This window comes from Tamandua tetradactyla, chromosome 5 (assembly GCF_023851605.1).
Source record: "Tamandua tetradactyla isolate mTamTet1 chromosome 5, mTamTet1.pri, whole genome shotgun sequence".
Taxonomy (NCBI): domain Eukaryota; kingdom Metazoa; phylum Chordata; class Mammalia; order Pilosa; family Myrmecophagidae; genus Tamandua; species Tamandua tetradactyla.
This window is the reverse complement of record NC_135331.1, coordinates 81,777,625-81,787,947: the sequence shown is the minus strand read 5'-3', so window position 1 is coordinate 81,787,947 and position 10,323 is coordinate 81,777,625. Positions and strand designations below refer to the sequence as shown.

The 10,323-nt window shown below is 48.2% G+C and overlaps 1 protein-coding gene across 3 annotated transcripts in view; it reads left to right on the top strand.

Annotated features, from left to right (window-relative positions):
* Positions 1-708: 708 nt before the first annotated feature.
* Positions 709-10,323, top strand: part of MCCC1 (methylcrotonyl-CoA carboxylase subunit 1) — a 91,628-nt gene continuing 82,013 nt past the window's right edge. Inside the window, exon 1 of one of the 3 annotated variants that reach the window (XM_077161157.1) lies at positions 709-986. The gene's annotated coding sequence lies outside the window, so the exon portion shown is untranslated. Of the gene's footprint in view, positions 987-1,135; positions 1,529-1,638; positions 1,659-10,323 lie in introns of those variants that run through there. The other 2 variants (XM_077161158.1, XM_077161159.1) reach the window with 2 other exon arrangements.

Here is a 10,323-nt window from a genome sequence, read left to right as displayed (position 1 = left end):
AGAATTCGGCTCAGAAAAAACATGTGTGTGGGTATGCGGAGAGAGACCAAGACCCTTATTTCATTTTCTTTTATTTATCTATTCTATTATTATTTATCTATTTTTTTAGTTAACTATTTTATATGACTCCCTGGATTTATTAGTCCTTCAATATCAGCTTTAATTCATTAATTTCTTCTTTCATTTTCACTAAATTTCTTCCTTCGGCTTTCCTTATATTTTATTCTTTTTCTAACTCTCCGAATTGGATGTCCAATTTACTTTCAATATGAATTTTCCTGTGAGTTGGGTTTTAGCTATATCAAATAAGCATCTACAGGTAGTATTTTTATTGTCTATAATGTAAATTCTAAATATTCTTCAATTTCGGTTTTGACATATCACTTTTCCCAAGCCAATAAAACACTCCTCTACAGGAGGAATTAAAACATTTTCCTTAGATTTTTTTCTCCATTCTTGAGAACACTAAAGAATTCTGTATCTTGCTTTCCCTGCCCATTGCACATCTTCCTCTTTCCCACTCTTCCGGGTCGCAATAAGGGGCGAGGGCGGGGGCGGGGGGGAAAGCTTCTTGCCCTGTAACAGACATAGCGTAGGGGCCACGTGGACTGTCACGTGGACAGTCAGGGGTCGCTGGACCAATCAGAGCCTCCCGCGGGCGCTGTCCTGGGTAACCAGGATGTGGGAAGTTGCGCTCGAGGCCCTGCTGACCAATCGACGCCCTCGCACCCTGCTCCTTTCTTTGATAGGCTTCAGCGGACACGCCCCCCGAACCGGCATTTACATTGGCTGGTTGCATCTCTCCACCGGACGGTGGCCGGCAGAGGATAAGAGACTTGCTGCCCAAGGAGAGGCGTTGTGCGTGCGGGACGCAGCAGCTGCTTTCAAGGGAGCGGGCCAGCGCGGGATTAAGACGCGGTGTTGCAGCTGCTGCTGGCGGCCGAGAGGACCCTGCGGCCGCGCCCGGAGCTTGCAGCCGCGCCAAGGTAGCGGGGAACTTAGTGGCCGATGCCAAGGGGCCGAGGGTCCCGGCGGGGGCGGGAACCCAGGCCGCCCCGGGAGGGAGACGCCCTCTCGCTGCCTGCGCCGCCCCTTCCCCACGTCCGCTCCGCCCCTTCTCCACGTCCGCTCCGCCCATTCCCCAGGTCCGCCCCGCAGTTCCCCCGAGGAAGGACGCGCGGCCTGGCGTTCTGTCCCCAGCGCGGGTAGGGGGTGGGGAGCTCGATCATCTATCTACCCGGGGTTAACAAGTGTGAGGAATGGGGCATGGGGCGCTCCAGGCCTCTTCATTTCGGCTGCATCCGCGAGGTGTCCAGTGCAGTGAGTGGCCCTTGCGGCGCCTTCTCACGCTTGGAAGGAATCTAGTCAGCGAAAGCAAATCTACCCTGCACAGAGTGGAAGAGTTTGAGCAGAGCTGCCAGGTGACACTCTGTAGCTAGCCAAATCCAGATCAGTTTAAAATTTTGAGGTCTAAGCTTTGGTAACAGTGACTTTGGCAGCTGAAGAGCTACCGGCTTCGAGCTCTCAGGTTTGTCTTCCTTTGTTTGGTCCATCCTTATTGCCATCCTTATCTTTCTGAAATTACAAATATAGTTTAGCGCTAAGTGGCGGGGAGTTTGCAGTCAGAAGGCTCGAGCCTCAGCTTTGCTACCTACCAGGTACGTGACCTTGGGCAAGTTACGTAGTATCTGTGTCCTCAGTTTCGTCACCTGTAAAATGGAGATAACTCTAGCACTTTGGATTATGAGAATTTAATGCATTGATTCATGTAAGGAGGTTTAAATAGAATCTGGCGCATATTAATCAACCCATAAACATAGCCTTTGCAGCCTCAGCCTTTCAGAATACTTAAGACGGTATGTTTGTGCTCTCCTGTGCACACCATGTTCATGCTGGGCAGTGTTTGGTTGCTGTTTGGGCTAGATGTGTTTGGAGTTTCCGGGACTTCAAAACTACTTATTCAGTACACTACGCTAAAAGGAGGAAAGAGGAACCAAGCTCAAGAAAAAAAAGTCCCTAAACACTGTTTTTGAAAGAATTAAGGTTGTTTACCTTAGAGGTAAAAGCGTTCTTCAGTATTGGCAGGGGTGTCTTTTGAAACAGCCAACAGACTTTTACTAATATCTTACTATAGAAATTTTTATTTTTACTTTATAGAAAATTTTAAACAGAAGTAGGAAATATAATGAATTTGTGTACTTATTGTCTAGCAGCCATAATTATTAATACATGGTGTAACTGGTTTAGCCATATCCTTATCCACTCGTGCTCCTTTGAGTGAAATATTTTGAAACAAATGCAAGATATAATTTGGTACCTAAATATTGAAGTATGTATCTCTAAAAGATGAGGGCATTTAAAAATAGCTCATTAACATTATCAACCTAAAAGATTATCTTTAGATCCTTAAGATCATAAAATATCCAGTCATTGTTAAACTTTCTCTACTTGTTTCAGGTTGACTTGTTTGAATCAGTATGGAAAGAAGGTGCACAACTGCGTTTGGTTGATATTTTGCTAAGTTCCTTTTCTTCAGTGTTCAAAATATGTGTGCAATGTTGTACACAAAAACAAAGCTCCGTGAATGCATGCTGAGTTTGGACATGCACCCACCTGACACATGCACCCACCTGCATGCCAGTGCTGCCTGCCTGATGGGCTGGTGCTCAGGAACTCAGGGTCTAAGCAGCTCTGGTGGCTGCTGTGCTAGAGATAGATGCATAGACAGGCCAGGGCACAGGCAGGGGGAAACAGACCATGCTCAGCATCCCCTTCACCACTGACCTGCCCCTGCGCCATTTCCCTTCCTCCCCTGTCCTTCAGGGATTCTCCAGGGAGGGGCCTGATCCCAGCTACACTAGAATAAGGTGGCTGTGGGTATGTCCTGCTTGTCACTGGCCTCGAAGGGAGCTGGACTTGGAGGTCCCTAGAAATCCTCCGGGTCCCCCTGACCCAGGCCAGCTAGGGCTGGCGGCGTGGGGGAGTGGGGACGATATCTCCACCACCCACACCCATGATAGGGCCCATACCCTCACCCACCCCTATTCGTGGAATCCCCTCCCTGCCAGGGAGTCCCCACGGAGCCATAGCTGCTGTTCAGGTGTGTACTTCACTGTGGAAGGTTTGATCCCTCTCCTGCCTGTCTGGGACTGCAGTCCTAGAACTAATGGCTCCTGAAGACACAGACAGCTGCAAGGCACTGCCCATTGCCTGGAGGTCCTGGGAAGAGAGAACCAGCAAGGCCCAGGCTTGGCCTGCGTTCTCTTTGTTGCTTCCTATGAAACGGAGCTCAAAGGATATTAAGGAATGACGAGAAAGAAAGAGACAAACAGACGGGATCAGGGGGTCTGAAGCTTAACCTTAACAGACAACTTTATTCTGAACCAGATCCTGCTTATATACTGCAGGGTAACAAAAGACATGCTTGCATTTTTTGAGGAAACAAAGTACTTAACTTTCTTCATACTTAACAGTAACCATTTGGGGGTAGATAAGCATTCTCTTCCTCCCAGACTGTTCCAAACAAAGCAGATAACAATCTCCTCAGTTTCTTGCCCACCCAGGGATGCCAGCTGCTCCCAACAAATTCTGCAGGTCTTGTTTTAACCCTTTGTCTCCTACACTCTTGGCTTCAGGGAAGATTGCTCCAGGCCGAGGCTGGCGTCAGGGTTGGGGAACTCCGACAAAGGTGTCAGTGGCCCTGACTGCGAGTTGCACAGCACAGCACCCGATTACTGCCGCACGGAAGCTGGGGCTCTCCCAGGGCTTACCCGTCTGACCCAGGGCTGTCAGGTCCTCACCCAAGTGGCCAGTGGCGTCTGGGCTGTGTCCCGCCTAGTGGCTTGGGATGTTCCGTGGATGATGGCCGTGTCTTCCAGCAGCAGCTTGCAGAGCAGTGTGTACTTGCGGCCATGCATAGGCTACTGGAGTTGTGCTGGCAACCATACACAGGCATCCGGGAACGGGGAGGGGAGCCGGCTGCCTTGCCCCGACCGCATCAGAAATGCCTTAGGGGCCTCTACGTGGGCCTGGAGCTCCAGCAGCGCTGGGGGTGCTGCTGCCCATGCCATGCCACACACCTGACTGATGCACAGCAAGTGCTGGACATTCCATGGTGCCATATGGGAGTGGATGGTCAGCCTCAGCCAGAAGGGTACCACGTGCTGTCTTCTATATGATCTCTCTCTTTTTTTCCCCCTTTTATGCTGTTGGATGGGGGTCATGTATCAGTCTTTTTCCATGTCAGTATCCCATTCTGACAGCAGCATATGTTGATTTTTCTTTCTTTCAATTTCTTTTTTTTGGGGGGGGGGGCGAGTGTGTGGGCTGGGAGCACATGGCCACGGGAATTCTACCAGTGAAGTCTGCCCACCCCTGGCGGCCCTGTGGGCTTGATATCAGCTGGACAGCGCCGGCTTTCTACTCCGATGCACTGTTGCCCAGAAACTCGCCTCCAGAGCCCCACACAGCACCTCTGGTGTTGAGGAAATTCTCAGTGTTGTGGGGCGCACCGAAAGAGAGACCACACAATTCAAAACTGCAAACCAATTGAGAGTCTTTATTAGCCAGCTGGCGACTGCCTCAGAAACCTCCAAGAAGGAAGATTTAGGGAGCAGCCCCCAGAGGTTTTTAAGGTGTGTTTATAAAGGCTAAAATCATGTGGTTTTGCAGTTGCTAGCAAGCAAGCCTGAGCATAGAAGCGGAAGAATGCCGTTTGCTGTTGCCAAAACACATCCTGTTCCCTCAGTTCCCTAACATTGGTTATTGTTTAATTCTTGGGACCATTCCACCCCAATGGTGTGGGACTTTCCCTGATTGGGCCTGATTGAATGCCCCTGGCCATCCACATTCCCCACTGGTTTTATGAGAGAATCAAATCATTATTTCTTTATTTTGATTATAGATCTGCTGATATTGGGTTCCAAGGACTAATAATTTAACGATTTGTATTTTTCTTTGCATGTATGAGGTTAGACAGTTGGTTACACAGGGTCCAAACATTAAGCCTAATAATGTGAGAATTAGGGGCCCTGCTACAGCGGACAAGAGCGTGGTTAGCCATGGGGACCAGGAAAATAAGTTTTCATACCAGTTGGTTTCAGTTTTTCGGCATTCTTCCCGCTCTCGTAACCTGCTACGGACTAGGGATAGACTATTTCTAATTATTCCAGAATGATTGGCATAGGAGTGGCACGTTTCTCCGAGGGCCACGCATAACCCCCCTTGTTTCAGAAATAGGTCTAAGCCTCTTCGGTTTTGGAGGACAACCTCGGCCAGTGAATTTAGGGAGTTTTCCAAATGACTGACAGCGCTTTCTAATTTACTAAGATCCAGATCAACTTGTTTGTTAAGAGTTTTAAAATTTTGGTCCCCCATGATAAGGGATGAAGTTCCGACTGCAGTTGATCCTGCGATGCCTAGTCCGACAAGGAGGGCCACTAAGATTAGGGCTCACTTGGCCCGGTAAGTGATTTCTGAATGTTCCCTACTTCCTTCTCCAGAATAATAATATACTTGGGGGATAATATGAACTAAAATACAAAACTCCTTCTCGATTGCAATTATTAGGGGAGTTATACAGGGGGTAATACTGGATGTGCAGGCAAACCAAATACCGTCAGGGGCTACAAGGAGGTGGTCCCATCCATGCGGGGTTGAAGTTAAAATGTCCTTTAGCGAAATGGTGAGACCGCAGGAGTCACTATAGGGGGATTTGGCTAGATTAAAATTCGCAGAATGAATACAGGTTCCCTGCCCTTGGAGAGCTCCTAGGGTGAGTTTCGGTTCCTGTCCCCACCTGCATAGGTGTTGGCCTTGCACCTGCTTGAACTGAGAGGTTTCTGATATGGGTATCTGCGAGGCCTAGGGAGATATTAGCTCCTATTCCTATGTAATAAGGGGGTTCAGGGTTTAAGCAAAGCCAACAGTCTTCAGTAATAAGTGGACTGGTTTGATTTATGAACTGGAAAACTGAATTTCACATGTCGAGCAGGGGGTTTTTAGGGGAGGGAGAAGAATTTATTTGGGAGTTTGGGGTAGCATAGGCTTTTGAGCTCGAGCCTACCAGAGGCGGGACCCTGAGTCTGGGGGGCTGTGCCAGTTTTATGCCAGGGTTGAGAGCTTGAGTAGGTCCTATGGGATTGTCCGCTTTATGGGGAAGGAACCTTTGAATTGTGAAAATGGTGCCTGGGTTGTAACCCGAGGCATATAATCTCAATCCCCAAGTTTTTCCACTCGCCCAGGTTTAGCTATGCCAGGAAGGGATAGTAATAATCATTGGGTTACAGGCGCCTCAGGTGCAACTGTTGGGGTTATGGGCTGGTGCCCTTGTTAAAGTTATGAACGGGTCTTTGTTAGTCCATTCTGTGATTGTTTCAGACCGCAGTTGACACAGTAATATTGACTTTCCCTTGGCAGTTTAAATTTCCCTCCGCAGTACAGGCATAGTGTTGGGTATGCCATAAGCCTTTTTCTTGGTGGGGGCTAGCACACCTGTATCTGATCATGTTACCATAACTCCCTTTCCCTAGGTGTCTAAACAGTTGGTAGAGATCAAAGTGGAGGGTTGGTTGGGAGGGAGTGGTGGTTGTAGCCACCAGTACTCCATCCACTGTTTTAGCGAGTTCCTGGGTATAGTTTATAACCTGGTGAGCGTTTTTTACCGTGACCCCCACCAGGGATGTTAAGAGGACCCAGAGAGATTTCTGGAAAGTCTTATCTTTAGTGGATCCTTGGTTTGCTGGATGGTCTATTTTTCAGGGATCTGGTCTGGGGCGGCCTTTTTTATCTGGGTGTGATGAATCCAGTGCTGTTTTCCCGCAACTTTCACTGCCATTGGATTTGAGAGGATCACTGGCAGGGGTCCCATCCACTGGGCCTCCAAGGTGGCTGGCTGAAGTTTTTTTATCCAGACTAGGTCTCCAGGCTGCACCTGAAATAGATCTGTTTTAGGGGCAGGATGTGTTGGTCCCGGATGGGCTGCCCTCACCAGTTCCCGAGTTTGCTGGGTGGTAGATTGCAGGGCCTGTAATGATTTTAGAAGAGAATGGTTGTTTAATTCAGCTATTTTTTCTTCCCTCAATTTAGGGATTAGTGGAGGTGGTCATCCAAACATGATTTCATATGGGGTAATTCCCTTAACATATGGAGTACATCTCGTTTTTAGGAGGGCAAATTTAAGGAGACTCACCAGTTTTCGCCAGTCTTGAGCTTTAGTTTATTTAAAGTTTCCTTTGTTGTTCTATTCATTCTTTCAACTTGCCCTGAACTCTGTGGCCTATGAATACAAGGTAATTTCCATTTGATATTTAATATTTTTGCTAAAAATTGGGTAACTTCGGCGATGAACGCCAGCCCGTTGTCAGACCCCATTGCAGTCGGGAGGCCAAATCGGGGGACAATTTCAGAATCTAGTTCTTCTGTTACTATTTGTGCTGTCTCGGTTCTGGTAGGAAATGCCTCAGTTCATTTGGAAAAGGTGTCGATGAAGACTAACAGGTATTTGTATCCATATGGACCAGGTAATATTTCTGTGAAGTCTATTTCCCACTGTTCCCCTGGGGCTTGTCCCCTCAGCTTGGTTCCTTGGGCATTTCTGTCCCTCAGCCGGAGTTTACCTGGGCACAGATGTGGCATCTGGAAGATACCTGCCAGGCTTGTTATCGCAATCGAGGAATGTAGTAATCTTTCTGTAAGAGTTCACTTAGTTTCGTACTGCCCAGGTGTGTACTTTGGTGAACCTGGGCAACCAAATTGTGCCCCAGGTGCTCTGGCACTAAGATTATCCCATCCAGAAGAATTTTCCAACCATCTGGATCTGTTCTAGTGCCCAGAGTTTCTCCCAGTTGAATTTCTTCCCTGGAATATTTTGGAGGGCTCGGCAGCACTCACCGCGGTAAACAGGAAGTATCTGCAGCATCCCCACTGGTTTTGGGGCAACCTCTTTTGCAGTTTTGTCAGCCAGGGCATTTCCTCTGGCAGTTTGAGTTTTGGCAGTCTGATGTCCTTTGCAATGTGTAACGGCTGTCCTTTTTGTCAACCAGATAGCCTCTAGCAAGGCGAGTATTTCTGGTTTATTTTTTATTTCCTTTCCTCCCGATGTCAAAAGTCCCCACTCCTGATATAGTGCCCCATGGACGTGCGCAGTTGTGAAGGCGTATCTGCTGTCCGTGTAGATGTTGACAACCTTTCCTTTTCCCAACCTTAGAGCCTGGGTCAGAGCTATTAGTTTGGCCATCTGGGCAGAAGTCCCATGTCCTAGGGCCTGAGCCCAGATGACCCAGTCCACAGTTACCACCACTGCCCCTGCATGCCTGATTCCCTCTGAGATGTAACTGCTTCCATCTGTAAATAATTCTTCATCAGGATTTGCCCAGGAGTTGTCAGTGAGGTCAGCCCTCATGTTCGTGAAAGATTCCAAGATCTCGCGACAGTCATGGATGGGCTTAGACGGGTTATCATCCGGAAGGAAGGTGGTGGGGTTAAGTTTTTAGGAAGCAGATTCTTGGGGGATCCAGTAGCAATACCTGATACTGGGTTATCCGGGCATTTGAGAGCCATCTCTCGGGCGGACTCCTTAGTAATGTTTCTACTGAATGTGGGGCCACTATGTGTAAGTCCTGCCCCAGAGTTAATTTAGATGCTTCTTTTACCAAAATGGCAGTGGCAGCAATGGCTCAGAGGCAGCTTGGCCACTCGGCCACTACATAGTCTAGTCTTTTAGACAGGTAGGCAGCTGACCTTTTCCATGGTCCTAGCATTTGAGTGAGGACTCCTTTTGCTATTCCTTGGGTTTCAGCGACATGTAGTTGAAAAGGTTTGGACAGGTCAGGCAAGGTTAAGGCAAGGGCGCTCACAAACGCCTGTTTCAGTGTTTTAAAATCTTTTTGCTCAGCCTTGGTCCAGGTTAGAGCTTCCTCCTTTCCCCCGTGCTAGTGTACAGGGGTTTTGTTATTTCGCAAACCCAGGAATCCAGAGCCAGCAATATCGAACTGCTCCTGAAAACTCCCGTACCTGCCTTTTTGTTTTTGGTTGGAGTATTTTTAGGATAGCTTTAATCCCATTAGAAGACAGAGCTCTTTTTCCCCCTTCTAATTCATGCCCTTAGTATGTTGCTGAACTGGTGCAGAGTTGGGCCTTTTTGGCTAGACCCAATAGCCCAACTGGGCTAGTTCCTGTAAGAAGTTTTCAGTTGCCTTTTTGCAGTTTGACAGATTATTAGCTGCCAGTAAGAGGTCATCCACATATTGTAGGAGGGTTATCTCTGGATGCACTTGTCTAAAACAAGCCAGATCCTGGCTTAAGGCCTCATCGAACAGGGTGGGAGAATATTTGAAACCCTGCGGCAACTGAATCCAGGTTAGTTGTCCAGAGAACCCCCCTCTGGGTCAGTCCATTCAAAAGCAAAGATGGGTTGATTACCGCGGCCAGGGGAAGCGAAAAGAAGGCATCCTTTAAGTCCAGAACAGTGTAGACCTGCTGGCTGGGAAGTAACAGGCTCAAGAGTGTATATGGGTTAGGCACAGTGGGGTGAATGGTTTCAATTCTTTTGTTTACTTCTCGGACATCTTGCACTGGCCGGAAATTGTTGGTCCCGGGTTTTTGGACTGGGAGAAGGGGGGTGTTCCAGGCCGAATGGCAGGGGACTAAAATACCTGCCTCCGGGAGTTTTGCAATGGACTGCAATACCTCTTTTAGCCTTTAAGCTTATTGGGTATTGTTGGACTCTGATTGGGGTGGTGGTGCTAGTCAGCTGAGCAACAATGGGGGGGCCTTTGGGCAGCTAATTCTGGTAGGTTAGTTTCTGCCCATACGCCTGGTATTTTTTATTTAAATTTCCACAAATATGGTCCTGGGGCTGGCAGCACCACCTCTCCAGTAAGTAAATACTCTTCGGATAAGGGGCAAGTGAGGAGGACTGCCGAGGGGGTTGTATTGAAGGAGAGCTCAACCGAATCGTTTTTGAAAGAGATGGTGGCTTGTAATTTCTGGAGCAGTTCTCTCCCCAAAAGGGGGCATGGACACTCTGGCATTACAAGAAACAAGTGGGTGACAGTTCCTTCCCCAAGGTTAGTGATTCTAGTCTTAGTCCATAGGTAAGACTTTGTCTTTCCTGTTGCTCCCTGTATGGGGATTTTTTTCCTTAGATATGGGCCCTTCTGCTTGCTGGAGTATAGAAAAGTTTGCCCCAGTAGCCACACGAAGTTTTATAGACTTGCCCCCGATTTCTAATGTGACCTTGGGTTCCCGGGGGCTCAACAGAATGGAGCCCTGGCCCATCAATTCACCTCTTCAACCGGAACAGGGGCCGGTTTCAGTCCTTTA